Raw genomic sequence first — 18,454 nt, forward strand, 5'->3', positions numbered from 1 at the left:
CTTAGAAGATTAAGAAGAAAGGCTTAACAAAGCTAGAAATCCTGAGAGTCAACCATGAAATCCTCGTGGGCAACTGAGTGTCAGCCATTTACAGCCCTTTGTGGTATTTAATCAAACACATCCCTGAGTGTCAGCCATGAAATCCTTGTGGACAACTAGTTGCGTCGGCGTCGGACTTTCTAAGCTTCGTCGGCGTCAGACTAAGATTGGGGCGGTGCAAATGAGATCAGAGATGTTTCACAAGTGCCACAAGAAAGAGGCGGTGCAATCTGTCCCAAAATCACGCCGTGCTAGTGCAAGAGAGGGGCGCTAATCATGCCTTCGAGTCGTCACGTTACACGTCGGCGTCAGCGTCGAACTGAGGGAGGTGCACAGACCAACGAAGCAGTGAGCAACCCGAATGCTTTTGCGCGATGCAAATGAGAAAGGAACTACCTTGATTCTCTGTGGTCTACCGTATTGCCTTTTGTGTGTTTTTTCTTACCTGTCATTACTTGATTGGAGGACTGTTTTTGTGTGAAAAACAGCCAGACCGTTTGGAAGCGGCTTTGTTCTTGAAAATACTGTTAAAATGGCTTGATTTTGAAGGGCACTTGTAAACCACACATTTCCAACTACCAATGTATCAAAGGTTAGATATATTTGGCATCACCATGCAAGAAAAAGAAACAAATTTGTCTTCTGGAATCTCCTTTTGACAAAACTTCATCTTCAAAACCACCCTCTCTTTTGTAGATTGCATGCATATATTTTAGGTTGCAGTTCCTCCCTTTAAATGGAGCTTTAGAGGGAAAGTAGAGAAGATGATGGGGGTACTCTTTTATCTTTTTATCTCCCGAGTGATAATATGGATGACAGAACAAGATTATCGTATGCCCAATAATATGATGGTGTCACTAATGTTGTTGCTGACCAACAAGACAATATCCAATACTTACTCAAAACCATTGTTGAACTTCATTGCCAACAACCATTATTAAAATTTTTCATTGACTAAAACTGAGCAATTGATTGACTAACCCTTTTCTCTTTATGCTGTTTCAATTAGATGGGATTGAATTTATGCATCTAAAATTATTTCATCATTATCCAAATCCAACCCAACTGCACTCTATTGTGGCAGGTTTCTTGTCTTAATAGGCATAGATAATTGAACTGGCATTACCTGTCTTTCTCTTGCTCCGCTGTAGATGATTACTTCTAGTCAAAGAACTTGTAGATTTTTTTTAGGACCAACAACTTATCATAATTAATTGTTAGCATATACACAAAAAATATTCCATGATTTGATTGGTATGTGACAAACATAAATTTTTGCTTTAGGCCTTACATCTTCCCAGTTTTGATGTCAACTAACAGGAAATAGGTCACGTTTGTATTTTGAATTCTAATTGCAGACTAGAGTTTAATACATTCATAAGTATTTTAGCTTTTATATTAATACATCCTTCACACCACATATCAATGTTTGCATTTTGGAAATCTACAACCCGTACCTCCAATTGCTATAATCTACTCCTCATGGCTGGAGGGTGGATATTTTTATACATAACTAGACAATTGTTATTTTTTTTGACTGACTCCTTATAAATTACGACTTTTTAAAGGATAGACTCCATTCGATCAGGACCCATTCTTCACCGCTTTCTTACAAAGTAGAAGAGAAGGTTGTAATAGCTCTCCAACGTATACGCAACATGCTAATATTGTGGTCCAAGCAACCCCCCTTGGCGGTGAAAAGAGGCCTCCAGCAAAAAAAGTTCAAAGAGGTACATCTTTCACTGTAGAGGAGGGTAACCTCCTTGTCTCCACTTGGCTCAACATTAGCATTGATGTTATACGGGGTACTGATAAAAAATCCACTCAGATGTGGGACAAAATTTCAAATTTTTATCAAGTATAAAAAACCAAACATTGTGAACCATTATGTCGGGTCATTGATCAATTGCTGGTCCATGATCCAGAAATGCACAAATACGTTTTGTGCATTTTTAGTGCAGGTAGAATCATTGCACTCGAGTGGTGCGACTGAGCAAGACTAGGTATGTACCATTTTCTTTCAATATTGCAATTATGTATGTAAGATTTATTTTTTTACAATATTGCTTCACCTTTTCAGATTGAGAAGGCAAACTTCACAATGGAGCATTGTTGGTGTCTTTTGAGACACTAACCCAAATGGTAGCAACACATGGTTTCACTGAATACGAGGAGAAGGTCACATGATAAACGTCCAGCCAATGAATAGTAAAGTGAAGTTGTCAACGACACTATGGAGGAGAACGTGGGGATTCTTATTGAGAGACCTCCAGGCAAAAAAGCTAAGAAAGAAAACTTGAGGAAGTGGAAGTCTTGGGAATCATGTGATGCTAAGTTCAACATGGCATTAGCTGGGATGGCCGAGGATAGACGGTTGTGCATGGTAGAGAGGAGAGCATGGGTGATGAAGGCAAATCGTGATGGAGGTGCACAACTGGAACTTGAGGAGAAAAAGTTTGAGGCGGCAATGATGAGAAAGGATCTTGCTGGCATGAATGCCATGCAACAATACTACTTCCTTAATATTCAGAGGAAAATTTATGAGGCATCTTTGAATAATTCCGAAGGTACATCTGAGAAATCTCCATCCACACCTCATGGAGGTGTGTAACTGTTGAGCTGATTTTAGATTTTCAGATTTTAGTGGCTGGGCAGCAACTATTAGATCTGTTTTTTCCTTTTTTTGAAATGGATGATATTATTTTGGAATTGTGATTTGATTTCAACAATAGCATGCTGGAAAGGTTAAGGATCTTGTAGGCTGGTTGTAACTTTTTGCATTGTGGGTCACATTGGTAGTAGAAACTTGAGTAAGCTGTTTGTTTAGTTTGTTGGAACTTTTGTGGACTGGTGGGTTGGATTTAATTTACAAGATGTTTTGATTTCAGATTTTTCCAGATTGAGTTCAGATTTTGTATTGGTTTTATGCGTGGTTATACTTGTGTGTGATTTTTCCCCATGGATATATTAAGTACTAATTTGTTAAGCTGGCTATATTAAGTGCCGCTTTGGTAAGGAAGGTTGTTGCTTTGTTGGCCATTGAAGTGTTTTAGCTTGGTCACTTGACTTTGATAGTGTTCAGCTTTTCAATATTTCAAGTTTCACAAAAGTCTCTTGTCAAATTCAGTCAATGTTAGTTTCTAGTATCCTTGTTTTCTCCCTTTCATTAGCGTGTGGTTGCTTTGGGCTGCTTCTAAGCATGTGTAACTTAGGATTAATGGACTGAAGTGGTGGTTGGACTTTGGGTCGCTTTGGGTAGCTCTTAAGAATGGGATGCTTTGGGAATTTCTGATCTGATTTTTCCTCATGACAGCAACCCGAGTGGAGGGTTTTTTTTTGGTTAGTTCACATTTCTTTATATTAGGACAAAAATGTACTTGGTCTGCTATTGAATGCTATTATATTATACTCTATGCTAAGTTGGTATTATACTAGTTGGTTTTGTATTATATTATACTCGAAGTTGGTCTTGTAAGTTTCAAAGTCATTCTTGAAGAATGCTATTATACTAGTTGGTTTTGTATGCAGACAGAAAGGTACTTCGAAAAAGCTTGTATGTTATACTTGGTCTGCCATCATATCTTGCTAGGCTGTCTGTGAGCACCTTGTTTCAAAGTCAGTTTTGAAGAATAAGTTGGTTTAGTAAATGCACGCATTAAGTTCAATACTATTATGACCATATGATTCAAACATAGAAAAAGCAAGTGTCCATAACACTGAAATATAGAGCTTGCAAATGATTGAAAGCCTTCTCTTGCTTTTAAGAAGGAAATATGTGCACCCTTTTTTCGTACTCTGAATTGTATATAAGAGGAGTTTTATGCTTTTATTTAAAAGGATTGACAAAAGTAATTTCCTTCTATTTAAATTAGAATTTTTAAATTACTCATCATAAACTACGCCAATGAAAGATTTTCAATAGTAGTCTTAGGATGGATAAATTAATGTCCATTAAAACAATAAAAAGGAAATCTTAAATAATAGAACTTCCTTAATATGACCATATTTTTACGATTACTACAGTTAACAACAAGTCTTTCCACATTCTAACTTATAAATTATGAGTGGCCATGCATATTCCATAAATGCTTGGTAAGCTCGCTTTGCTATCAACAGTCAAGAGAAGTTGATCTGCCATTTTTTTTTTTTTTGTGAGAACCCTTGTCATCAAGGTCATTAGAGTGCCCGCAAAATCCTTGATGCGTATTGCATATATAACCACAGGATGATACAAGTATGGCAATAATATCATCTGCAATAGTGATGATAAATAAGAGGGGAGGCTGGCTAAATGATGTATGCTTATAGCTAGATTGTCATAATTGCATTGCACTATGGGCACCTAACCCTTGTAGTTGAGAATGAGTGCCTCTGTCTCTAATATGATGATGTTGCGCAATGAACTCCATGAATCCAGATATTGATTACGACCAAACTATTATGCGGTGGTATAGTATAGTTCAAGATGTCGATTCATAGGGAGTCAAAAAACACTGCAAGATGCAAGTTTAAGGGAAAATATTAAATGACAATATGACAAGAATATGAGAATTCTACTTAAAACACGCAATTAAAATGAGATTAGGGTATGGATAAAAAGGTATGTAAAGCTTCAGGCTTCCATCAACCCGATCCAATACTCTGACTTGTTCAATCCAAACTATATACACAATTAAGAATTGTAGCATCAAATTTCTAATTAGAAGATACGACATTGTATTCATCTATTTTATCAAATTTAATTATAGAATCTATTCCCCATTTACAAACCACATTTTTCATATATAATAATGAATATCAGATCTAAAGACGACACTATGTTCACAAATAATAGTGTAGCAAAAGATTATATCAATGACATGAAAAACAACTATTTAAGTCACAATCATATATTTATAATCCTATAGCTCAACCAAATCAAACCATAGCAAGTGATAAGTGCAATTTTTATGTAATTTTTATTATTGTTTTATTTATAAAAAGTGTCATTTTTTCTTCAATACTATTTATTTTATTCCATTTCTATATATATTTTTTTAATTTCTTAGATTTGAAGGAATAAGAAGATTTAGTTCAAAAGAAGAGTATTTTGGTACAAAAGAAGAGACTACGGATCCAGACTAATGAGAGACAGCGAGATCTGAAGAGAGCCGAGGAGATTTAGGCGAGGAGACTTGCGACTAGAAGGCGCAACCAGAGTTCGGGACCAGAATTGGCGACAAGAATTAGGCGATAAGCGAGATATTTTACCTTCTGGGCGAGAAGACTTGGTGCAAGGCTCCGGCCGACTAGATTGGGCGACTAGTCTAAATGATCAACTTAAGCAACAACCTAAACGACATCATGGGCAACAATTAGAAAAGGCGAGCAGCTTTACCGCTTGGTAGGTTGGCGAGAGGGTTTTATCATCCTGATCGTGAGTTTTTCCTCTCGGTACGTGAGGAGACCAGTTATATTCAGCACACATGGCATCTACCAGATGGGACCCTTCTGAGTTCCGCAATCAATCTGCTGACCACCAGATTCTCTCAAACTAAGTAAATCAAGCCACTTATTACTGAATCTTCCATTTTAGATAATTCCATTATTTTTGGGATAATTTCTTTTATGTTAACATTTATTTTTAGAAACTATTATCCAGATCTTTAAGCTAGATTGTAGCCGCATTTACCTTGCTTTCGAATTTGAGTTTTGACATCTATTTAATCCTATCTTGTGGGATGAATAGAGGAGGAGAGTCTGAGTTTAGAGTAAAAATAGTCCAGAGTTTATTATTTAAGTTTCTTTCAAGGAGGGGATCTTGAGGATAGAGGTGAAAGTTGCATGCTCTATCAACCGACTCCAACGAAGAACACTACTTTTATTATTTTTCTTTTCAATTTCATTATGAACTAATTCTATTTTCTAGAGTTTTGATGTAGTCTAGCATTGAACACACAATTTATATTCTAAGTTATCATATTTTCAATATTTCCATGATTAAGTGTTTATTCCTTGTTCTTAGTGCTTACAATTTTCTAGCTAATTATTATTCAATCTATTGAATCGCAATGAGATCGAGAGGTGATTTGTGATTAGCTCTAGGATTAAACACCATTAGTTGAGCGAAAGTAGAGATACTTTACCATGATTAGTGTGATTTTCAAGAAAAATCCAAAGAACTTAATGAGTCTCCAATTAGTTAAATTCATATAGAGATATGGAGTTATTAGTTGAAGATATTTTTAGAAATGTTTGAGAGAAAATATTGAATAGTTAAGGGATTTTTATCACCTTGGGATAATTGGAATTCTATAACAAGGAAGAATAAATTGTGTGGAATATGTTAGGTGAAATCAAACGCCCTAGATATATTTTTATTATCTTTAAAATCTTAATTTTAATGCTATTCTTTTCAGTTTAATTTATATAATCTATTCTTCAAATTTTGGTTTTGTAAATAGTAATTAATTTAGTAAATTTCAGTACTCAATAGCATAATTAATTCCTGTGAGTTCGACATTCGTTTTCTTTAAAGCATTTTACTACTTGTTATGATTCTATGTACTTACAGATATTTTTATGCAAATAAGTTTTTAGCGCCGTTGCCGTGGATTAGTTATTTGTTATTGATATGGATACTAGCTAGATTTTTACTACTTTGGATTTTATTTTATTTTAAAAAATTGGTTTAAATTAGATCTCAGTTTGGTTTTTCTTTTAAGGAATTAAAAGTGTATGCCCCAATCTAAATCATTAGAGCATACACTTTTTGATCTCGAGATTGAAAGAACCTTATGTCAGATCAATAAAAAGAAAAAGAAAGAGGTCGCTGAATCTAAATTTAATATGACTGACTAGGAGCACAAGGCTTTAAGAGACTATGCTATGCCCTCTGTCAATGAGGCGACACCTAGTAAGGCAGCCAGCTATACAAGCCAATAACTTCGAGCTCAAGCCGGCCATCATTCAAATGATTCAACAAACCTTCCAGTTTGGGGGGCTATCACAAGAGGATCCTTATGTCCATATTGTAAATTTTCTAAAATTCGTTATACTTTTAAACATAACAAAGTGACAGATGATGCAATTCAATTGACACTTTTTCCTTTCTCACTTAGGAAAAAAGCAAAAGTTTGGTTGAACTATTTGCCACCTGGCATTATCACCACCTAGGAGGAGTTGGCACAAAAATTCTTAGCAAAATATTTCCCTCCGGCCAAGACAACGAAGTTAAGGAATGATATCACTACCTTCACCCAATTTGAGGGTGAATCATTATATGAGGCATGAGAGAGATAGAAGGATTTATTGCGCAAGTGTCCACATCATGACCTCCCAGCCTGGCTTCAAGTACAGACATTTTACAATGGCTTGGGACCCACAAATCGATCTATGGTTGATGCAACCACAGGAGGAGTATTAATGAGTAAGACCCATGAAGCTGCATATGAACTTCTAGAAGAGTTGGCGTCTAGCAACAATCAGTGGGCCACTGAGAGAGCAATGCCAAAGAAGGCGACCAACGTCGTTGAGCTTGACTCTATGTTTGCAATTGCGGCCCAGTTGGCAAATCTATCCAAACAACTAGGTAAGATGAACGTTAATGCTATTCAAACTAATGTTGTTTATGATCATTGTGCAGGAAATCATTTAAGTGTAGATTGCTCAGTGGGGAATCCTTTTGCCCAACCGAGTTATGAATAAGCCCATTACGTGTCTAATTTCTAATGTCAAAACAATCCTTATTCAAATACGTTCAATTCCGGATGGAGAAATGACCCTAACTTTACATGGAGCAATAACCAAGTGTCGGTTAGACCACCTCAACAATTTCCATAGCAATAGAAGAAACTGATACTTGAGGATATATTTATGTAGTACATGCAAAAGACTGATATGGTGATGTAAAAGAATGATATGGTGATCCAAAACAGCTCGGCTTCAATCCGCAATCTTGAGGCACAAATCAGTCAGCTTTCAAACATGCTTATTGAAAGGACAACAAGGACTTTATCGAGCAACACTGTGACCAATCCGAAGGAACATGTCGAAACCATAACATTGAAAAGTGGGTGGACATATGACTAGAGTAGGATGTGATCGACCAGCAAGCTGAAATGGCTAAGGAGAATAAAGGGGCTGCAAAACCCAAGAAATCCAAGGAGTTTATATCTGAAACTTATTCTCCTTCAATTTATGATTCACCAATTCCTTTTCCGTAAAGAGTAAAAAAAAAACAAGAATATATTATCAAACAAGCGGAAGGTGGATGAGCATGAGACTGTAATGTTGACAGAGGAGAGCAGTGCAATTTTACAAAAGAAGCTGCCGCCTAAGTTGAAAGACCTGGGGAGTTTTACGATCCCTTGCACTATAGGAAATTCATATTTTGATAAAGTTTTATGTGACTTAGGGGCAAGTATTAATCTAATGCCTCTCTCTATTTTCAGGGAACTAGGTCTTGGAGAAGCAAAGCCTACCACCATCTCTCTACAGTTGGCGGACATATATATTAAATACCCGAGATGACTCATTGAGGATGTACCGGGGAAAGTTGATAAGTTCATCTTCCCGGCCGACTTCATTATACTTGATATGGAGGAGGGTGAGGAGCAGGTCACTTTTGACGCATTTAAATTTATGGAATTCCCTTCTGAGGTATATTCTTGTTTTCAAATAAGCGACCGAGACGTGGTCATGGCCGACAAGACTTATGGAGCTGAATTTCCAAAGCTACCACTTAAGGAACCACCCAAGCTTTAACTCAAACCGCTTCCATCAAATTTAAGGAACGAAGAGGCCGGGGAGATCTCCAAGGGGTACACAGCTGCACCTTTAAGGAAAATATTCAATTGGAAGACCAAAAAAAAAAAAGAAAATCAGGGGAGCATCTCTTACCTTCTCTCATTCTTTACTTTAGTTTTTCTTCCTTTTTCTCATTTACGACAATGTGATATTTAAATTTGGGGGGAAAGGATATTATTTTATTTATTTAAACTAATAATAATAATAATAACAGTATGGTTTGATGAGTAAAAAGCCTATGATAAGAATATGAATGAAACTGATTATAATTTTTATGAAAAATTCTCATTGCTTATGTCTAGTTGTTAATTCTTTACAAGATCTTACTTAATTTGATATTTTCTATGTTCAATGAATGCTTCTTATGATCATTAATCGTTTTGCACACCTAGAGAAATTTTATGTGAATTTTTTGAATTTGTATGGTCTCAACTTACACTAGAACTTGTTTGATTACACTCGAGGCAAAATCATAAACAAAATATTACTGGGAAAATGATTGAGGCATTTTTTTGGATCGATTGAGCCTTTCAAGCTTACCCATTTATTATCTTTATCCCTAGCCACCCCTTTGACCTTTATTGAATTATATTTTGGCCTTATATTTTTTTTTTTCTTGTAAACCTCATATTCCCTACCCTATTTGAGCTTAAATACTCATTTTCTTACCTTTCAAGAGAACTAAATTTACATAAAGTTACAGACTCACAAGAGTATGAAAGGCAAGAGAGTAAAAGGTCTAAGAGTAAAGTTAATTAAAGCCATATTATCAAAATCATAAGTTTGGGGGTGTGAAAAGTCAACTCATCTATTGTGTGACCAACAAGAAAAGGCCGAGGAGAGTCATCCACAAAGGCAGTTGAAAAGGTATGGAATACTTCCATAAAAAAGAAAAGAAAAGAAAGTGTCCGACTTGCCCAATAGAGGGGTAAAGAGAGAGATACTTGAAAGTATAATAAATAGAGGTATGTTGAGAGATTTACAATGATTGAGAAGATATGTTAGAAGTGAGAATGCTCTATTTGTTTTGTTGGTGTTCAAACTTAAGTTCTCTTGTTTTGTTTGAATCCTACATTTTCTTTGTAGCCCTCACACTAGCCTTACATTACATTACAAGCTTAATAAAGACCTATTGATCCCTGGTAATAGTTTTTGTTCTACATTAGTGGAGAGTAATTTAAAAAGAAAGCTTATGAAGTGATTAGAGATCCATTATTTATTTACTTGTTTGCATAAAACTATCCGGGGAACTAATGATAAAGTGAGAATGATGGGTATGCATGAATGTGGGGATGGATAATGCGGTGAAATTGAGTTTTGAATTAACTTTTAGAATTAATTGATCTTGAATGATTCGTTTGAATTATAGACTTTAGACAATCTTTTATGTAATTTTTATGTATTTTTTATTACTCTTTTATTTATGAAAAGTGTCATTTTTCCTTCAATACTGTTGATTTTATTTTATTTCTATATATTTTTCTTTATTTTCTTGGATTTGAAGGAATTAGAAGATTTATTGCAAAATGAGAGCATTTTGGTACAAAAGAAGAGACTACGGATCTAGACCAATGAGAGGCAGTGAGATCTGAAGAGAGCTAAGGAGATTTAGGCGAGGAGACTTGAGACCAAAAGGCACGACTAGAAGGCGCGACCAGAATTGGTGACAAGAGTTAGCTGATAAGCGAGATATTTTACCTTTTGGGCAAGTTGGTGCAAGGCTCCGAGCGATTAGATTGGGAGACTAGTCTAAACGACTAACTTAAGCAACCAACCTAAACGACATTGTGGGCAATAAGTAGAAACGGCGAGCAGCTTTACCGCTCGGTAGCTTGGTGAGAGGGTTCTATCATCCCGGTTGGGAGTCTTTCCTCTCGGTAGGGGAGGAAACCAGTTATATTCAGCACACACGACATTTACCTTGTGGGACCCTTCTGAGTTCTACAATCAATCTACTGACCACAAAACCCTCCCGAACTCCGTAAATCAAGCCGCTTATTACTGAATCTTCCATTTTAGATAATTATGTTATTCCTGGGATAATTTCTTTTATGTTAACATTTATCTTTAGAAATTACTTTCTAGATCTTTAAGTTAGATTGTAGCCGCATTTATATTGCTTTTGGATTTGAGTTTTGACATCTATTTAATCCTGTCTCGTGGGATGAATAGAGGAGGAGAGTCATAGTTTAGAGTAAAGATAGTCCAAAATTTATCATTTATGTTTTTTTAAGGAGGCGGATCTGGAGGACAGAGGCGAGAGCCGCATGCTTCATCAACCGACTCCAATGAAGAATACTAGTTTTATTATTTTTCTTGTCAATTTCATTATGAACTAATTCTATTTTTTAGAAATTTGATGTAGTCTAACATTGAACACACAATTTATATTCTAAGTTATCGTATTTTCAATATTTCCATGATTGAGTATTTATTCCTTGTTCTTAATGCTTACAATTTTCTAACTAATTATTTTTCGATCTATTGAATCGCAATGAGCCGAGAGGTGATTTGTGATTAAAGTTCTAGGATTAGGCACCATTAGTTGAACGAAAATAGAGATACTTTATCTTGGTTAGTGTGATTTTTAAAAAAAAAATCCAAAGAACTTAATGAGTCTCCAATTAGTTAAATTCACATAGAGATATGGAGTTATTAGTTGGAGATATTTTTGATATTGTTCGGGAGAAATTATTGAATAGTTAAGGAATTTTTATCACCAATTTAGGATAATTGGAATTCTATAATAAGAATGAATAAATTGTGTGGAATTTGCTAGGTGAAATCAAACGCTCTAGATATATTCTTATTATTTTTAAAATCTTAATTTTAATACTATTTTCTTTAGTTTCATTTAGATAATCTATTCTTCAAATTTCGGTTTTCCAAATAGAACTTAATTTAGTAAATTTTAGTACTCAATAGCATAATTAATCCCTGTGGGTTTGACATCCGTTTTCTTTAACGCACTTTACTACTTGTTTCGATTCTGTGCACTTGCATATATTTTTATGTGAACAACAAGATTTAATATAATTGTCTCAAACTTATAAAATCCAAAACAAATAGAGAATTCAAAATCTTAAACATAAAACTTAATCTATGAATTGAAATAAAGTCCAAATATTTTCACCAATCAATTTCTACCCTAGGCTTAACCCAATATTTAGTTCTCCATGAGAGAACTGAAAAAGTAAAATGGTATTTTTCTCTTCTCCAGAACTATGCCTCATCCTTTCAAAACCCTCCCAATGATATGCTTCTCTAGGGTATAAAAGAAACCCTAATATTTTCCTTATTCCTGCATAAAAATACCTAACTTTTAGAACTCAGATTGGCAGTTGTGTACGCACTTCAGGAGTCAGACTTTGGACATCTTTATTAGACACGGAATTTTAGCCTTTTAAGATAGCTTTCCAACACATTAAGAATCACATCAATTGAATGTGTGAGTAGGAATTTATGATCAAAACACTAAGGTATGTTCAAACTGTCTCTTAGTGCGTTTTGGACTTGGACTTTTTACAATTTCTTTTTGTGATTTGTTTCTTTTTCTCTTGATCCAAATTACTCTCAAACCCACCTTATTTGAAGTTTTCCTTTATTTAATATTTTGGAAAGTTATCCCAACGTTGAAATCTTCTCATGTTAAAGCATCCTTACTTTGCTGAAAGTCCACACATCTATCCACATTGAAAGTCAACCCACGTTGAAAATGAAGAGTCCTTATTACTTGAAAGTCTTGCTCAATTCAAAAGTCATGCTTCATTGAAAACTCTTGGAAATTATTCCAATTCAAAAATTGCTTTGAATTTGACTGGATTCTTTTATGGGTTCTGAAATTAAACATAAAAATGGGCTTAGGAGTATTCCAAAGTAAATAAAAGCAAGAATACAAATTAATTCTTATAATTTCTATTCAGATTTTAGCATTCTAGTCAAATAATTGGGTATTTAAAGGGCATTTTTGTGCACTCATCACACTTCCCAACTTGCTTATTGCTTGTCCCTAACAATTTTTATGCAAAAAAAGATGAAAGAGACAAGAAAATCACAAAAATAGACCACCAATTTACACTTTCGAGATTCGAATATCAAAACAATTTAAGGAATCCAATAACCCATCAAGATCAATCTCCCTATAGCAATTCACAAAGTGTTTGTGTGTTCTCCAAGTCATAACCATCTTACCATTAACCTTAACACATGCAACATCAAGAACGTCTCAAACAAAATGTTAAACTCCATAACTCACAGGTATAATAGTGTTTTGTGTAAGGGCTCTCTCTATGGAGTTGACAAGTGGTGTACACACAATCACATGGAGATTTAGGTAATTATGAACAAGCAACAAGCAAGTATTGATCTTATGATAGGAACACTAACAAATGATAACTCAACCATCATTGCCACAGACTTACTTGGGATCAGAACGATCAAAACAAAAAGTTGTAATGTGGTTTAGGTTAGGCTATATAAAAAATAAGGAATGAAAGAAAATGATTAAAAAACATCCAAGTACATACCTAAGAAATCTTATTAAATATCTCAATAAATCACATTTCTCACTTGATGTATTCTTTAGTCTTTCATCATCGAATAATGCCTTTTTTCTTTTTCTCTTTTTTTTTTCATTTTTTTTAATTTGGTGAATAATTATTTGTCACCTGGTATTTTGCTATTTCTACTCAGTCTTGGTATTTCTACCTTTGAAGCTAACTCACATGAATAACTAGTAACTCGTGCTCTTTCCTTTGTTTTTATTCTTCGCAAAGAAAAGAATTCCACTTCTAGTACACACTTGAAAGTAAAAATGATAGAAAAAAATCCTTGTATAGGTTATCCTCCAATGTGGAGAGGTATGGATAATGTTGGTATAAGAAAAAAAAAACTATATGTTTCCTGGCTCAAAGTTGGCTATTTGGGGTCTATAATTGAAAGGCTTGGCTTGAAAGGCTCAAATGTTAATCCTAAGTTGACATTCATCATATCCCAAGTATATCCGCCATCACACCATAAACCATGCAATGATATTCTCAAAAGAAGTGCCCAATTCAAAAAAATCAATAAACGCTTATCCCAATTTTCAGCAATGTTGGCTCTCAATTCTCTCCAAAACTCACACATAAATACTTAAGGAAACAAGTGCTCTAGATTCAAGCCTAAAGCTATAAGATCCAAGCCTATGACTACAGATTTCAAGCCTAGTTAAATGTACCATGCATTCCTAAGACAACATGTGGATTTACCCAGAGACGTAATTGCTCTGATACCATACTTTGTAGCACCCCCAGCCCCCACTTGGGATTGGACAGTAACTGAGATGTCGGGACATGTAACACAAGGCTACACACCCCTCGTACATGACGGATAATAAACTATGCAGCTAAGTCCACTAACAATATGCAATACTGTAGCAGCGAAAAATTAATAAAAGTCAGATAAATTAAGCAACACGATATGCAATTGCAAAGCACATTGCACCATGCTAATATTATAACCCAAAACATTGTCCAAACGTAAACATGAGTCATAAAGGCAAAATATCTCAAAATCATAAAGCATAGTTTAATATTTCCAAAACATGGGATTTCCTTAAAAACAATATAGATCCACAAAAGTTGGCCATAAGTAATGTCGACTTTTTTTTTTTTGTCCTTCTTGTCTTTTCAAAATATTTAAACTCCCATACTCTTCATAACCATTGTTACATTGGGAGATAGATACTAAAAGACCCCATGGGATTGCTGAGGCTCGGGCAGTATTAGACCTAATTCATTTGCTACTGTCTTTGCGTCAGCTGAGGTCATAAAGGCTCGCTCTAGGTACGTAGACAACTGGTCCATATTCCACCAAAACTTCAGATTCTTAGAGGATTGATAGATCGTAGCATCGATCTTGGTCTCATTAATACTATACAAGATCTCCCTGAGAAGCTTAGCTGTATCAAGGAACCATCCGGGTTCATGTTTCTTGGGTATCTGAGATACCTGTTACAACTTCTACCATTCTGGTTAGGGAATGGTAGTGAAAACTAGTACAATGAGATTTCAAGAAATCTCAGCAACTAATCACACAACATACCACAATTAACACAAGCATAAAAAAGGTATATCATGAAATGCATGCATGGACATGTACTTGACTTATGCCTTTTACCAGAACTTGACTTATGCACTTGACCATTATCAAAAGGCTTGTAACAGAGACTTTAGCTTTTCATGAAAACTTCATTACTTTTTCTTATTCACGTGAACTTATTCAGAACTTGCCTTATCAGAATATATCACAAAATTTGCATTGAGTGATCCTTAGCACTTATGCTCGTATTCTTCTTCGGAGAGTGGATACAAGACGGTTCCCCTTAGCACCGCGTGTTCTTGCTAGTTACCACACCATCAACAGTCTGTGCACCGTGATGAATACGCCATAAACAGATATTCATATTAACTCGACCTTACTTCGTTGGGTTACATGCCATGCCTTATGCACCCACTAGAGTTAGGCACTTCCTCGCTCCGGTATCCTTAGAAAAGAATCCATTCGAGGCTCGTCAATGGTACTTTGTTGACCCTGGACTTACCACTCCATTCTTAAGCACTCCAGAGTAGACAGAGGAGTTCCACTAGGAAATTCCCCCGCCCTAGCACTACTTGGGGTCATGAGAAAAATTTTAAACTTTTTCTTTGAAAACATTCTTTTCAAAAACACTTCTTCCCCAAATGCATGTGACATGAGACCTAAACATGCTTACTTATACTTGACATATGACATATGAAATACTGTGCATGAAATAAGTAGCATAACATGTTCATTTCATAGCATGATAACATAAACCATAAGTGATATCACAACATATATATGGAACCATGAAAGCTTGCTTAGGCCAAAACTCATAGGCACAAAAGCATGAAGATTCATCACATAACTATGTTCCAAACCTCAAGCATATATTATAGAAATCAAGACATAGTAAAATAAGACATGAAATCATAGATTTTTGACTAAGTCTGAAACTTTCAAAGCATGTTCAAATCGAAGCTTCATATTGCATAAATCATCAACCTCAAACAAGTGAAAACCAAAACTCATAGGCATATTTCATGGCATTTTCATCACAAATCCGAAACATATAATTCCTTCCTTAGAGTTACTCAAAATCATATTAACATATTCAAACAAACAACCAAGAGATAACAAACAAAGCGATCAAAAACCATGGAAGCATTTACACAAGTATATATAAGCATTAACTAAGAGTAAGTTGAGTATATACTTACAAAATCCATGTAAAGGAATCCTAGCAAGATGTAAATCCGAACATACTAGATTAGAAAGAGCATCTAAAACCCTATCTCATGTTCTTGAGTATGTGTGTGGATTTCTACGGCATCACTTGGTCTTAAACCATTTGGCTTCTATGGTTTTTAGGTTTAAACCCTTTCATTTCACTCATAACGTAAAACAAAACCTAAAGTAAGCAAGATACATGTGAGGGTTGAAGCATGGAGGATGAACTCCCCCTTCGCTAATCGGTTATTTCCAAGAAGATGGTAGAAAGTGTGTGTGTTCTATCTTTCTCAAAGTCTAATGAGATTTGAATCTCATTTTCGGATTGAGAAAAGACTTGTGTGTGTGCAAGACTTAGAGGAAACTGAGCCTTACCTTGCTAATCCTTGGTAGTGTCGAAATCCCTTCTTTTGCAAGGATCCTCCTTGTTTGGTTGGAAAGAAAATACAAGAAAATGAGGGAACTTTCAATTGAACAAGGGAGAATTGTGTGGAGAGAGTGAGAGCTCATGCAAATTCAAAAAATGGCAAGGGAAAAGCCCTAGGCGTGAACCCTTCTCTTTATATATGAGACCCTTCACTTACTTCCTTGGTTTCATCCAAAATCCTTGCATGGATGACAAGTGGCAAGGTTTCTTCTTCTCCCTTTCCCTATTGCCGAAATGCCTCTTGGAGTTCCCCACTTGGATTGCATTGGGAAGGGACACTTTGGGGGGTGGCGTGTAGGGCTCCTCCTCCTTGGCCAAAATTCCTTCTCCCCCCTTTATGCCTTTCCTTTCCTTCCACAAGTAAATATCTCTTCAAGGGTAGCTTGGTAAAACCATACATGCCTTTTCCTTTTTCCCAACAAGTGACTCTTGGCATGGAAGACAAGTGGCATTGGGCATGTGCCATAGCCCTAGTTGTCCTCTCCATTTTCTTTCCCAAGATGTTGTTTCATCTTCCAAGTACTCATTCCCTAGGTGACCTTTAATATACCATTGGTCTAAAATACAATAGGTGACAAGTGGCAAGTGAATGGAATGCTTGGGAGTGTGCTAGCTGAAACCCTAAGGGCAAACTTGTCCTTGATACAAAAGTCTCTTCACAAACTCTTCTAGAAACTTAGTGCATATTTGAAACATGGCAAAAAGCTAGCTAAATTCGAAATCCTATATGCCTCCCTTCAGTTTCGTATGCAAAACTTCTAGAAAAACTTCATTTCACTTCCCTGTGCTTCCCTTTCCAAGAAATCTACCTTGGAACTCGAATTCTGGACAAAAAAACAATGGGCTAGGCGTGCAAGCCCATCTTGTGCCTTCCTACATCTCTCTTTCCCCCTTAACCCACTATCAAGAATAGATTCAAAGTGTAACATTCTCATGACACATGACACTAGTGACTTAGAATTGGATCATGGGCCTAACCACTGGACCTAAGTTTCTAAATAGGGCCGAAATTCTAAAGTAAACTAGGGTCATTCTCCTATTGGGCTCAAGTTACTACATCAAAGGTTCTAAGGCCTTTCAAAGTAACTAAGGCTCCTAAAAGGTTATGGTAACCTAGAACGAATTTTAAAGGCCAAGCCTAGACAAAACTTGGGTCATCACATCCTCCCCTCCTTAGAAAAAGATTTCGTCCTCGAAATCAGCACTGCAACCATTAATCAAAACACTCATAAGAAGATATACCAGACTACTACCTCTTCCATAAGCAGCCGTAGACTTCTTAGACGATGTTGAGGATGAAGGCATTTCATCTACCCCCACGGTCATGGAATCCTGTGAAAAGTAAAATATAGCTTCCAAATCGTAATCAAAATACATATTGACACGCATTTCATTCAACCTATGCTCTATCTCAAGCTCCGTGTCCTCAAGTGGTTGACCTTTTTCGCAAAAACAAATACAATCCGCAGACATATCCAAGGTCTCGAAGGGTACGAACTGACTTGAACGTTCTTTCGATGTGCGGCTCGATTATGCTTCCGGATCGAAATTATGCAGATTTCTTCTTTCTACTTCCTTCGAGCTACTCCACGGCCACCGTTCCTCATGTGGTAATGCTAGTTGAAAACAAAGCCTTCCTCGAGCGTCTGCATCCATCACATGGGTACAATGATGCTCAAACATTTCCATCTGTCTTGATTGTTCTGCTAATGCTTGTTGTTTTCTTCTAAGGTGTTATCTGATACGACGTTTTCTTTGTTCTCTCAACTGTGCCCTTAAAGAAATAGACATATGTGGGGTCTTTCTAGTTTGTGCCTTCCCCTGTTTTAAGGGTTTGGTAGGTATACACATGGTTACCACACTTAAACTAACAAACACAGAATAGACAAATTTCTCATAGAACAAAACATT

The 18,454-nt window shown here is 35.9% G+C and overlaps 1 non-coding gene across 1 annotated transcript; it reads right to left on the reverse strand.

Moving 5' to 3' along the window:
- Positions 1-7,248: 7,248 nt before the first annotated feature.
- On the reverse strand, positions 7,249-7,355 carry LOC121237978. Its single transcript, XR_005935026.1, has one exon. It is a non-coding gene; the product is annotated as a small nucleolar RNA R71 (small nucleolar RNA).
- Positions 7,356-18,454: the final 11,099 nt, after the last annotated feature.

This window comes from Juglans microcarpa x Juglans regia, chromosome 6S (assembly GCF_004785595.1).
Source record: "Juglans microcarpa x Juglans regia isolate MS1-56 chromosome 6S, Jm3101_v1.0, whole genome shotgun sequence".
NCBI classification, from domain to species: Eukaryota; Viridiplantae; Streptophyta; class Magnoliopsida; order Fagales; family Juglandaceae; genus Juglans; species Juglans microcarpa x Juglans regia.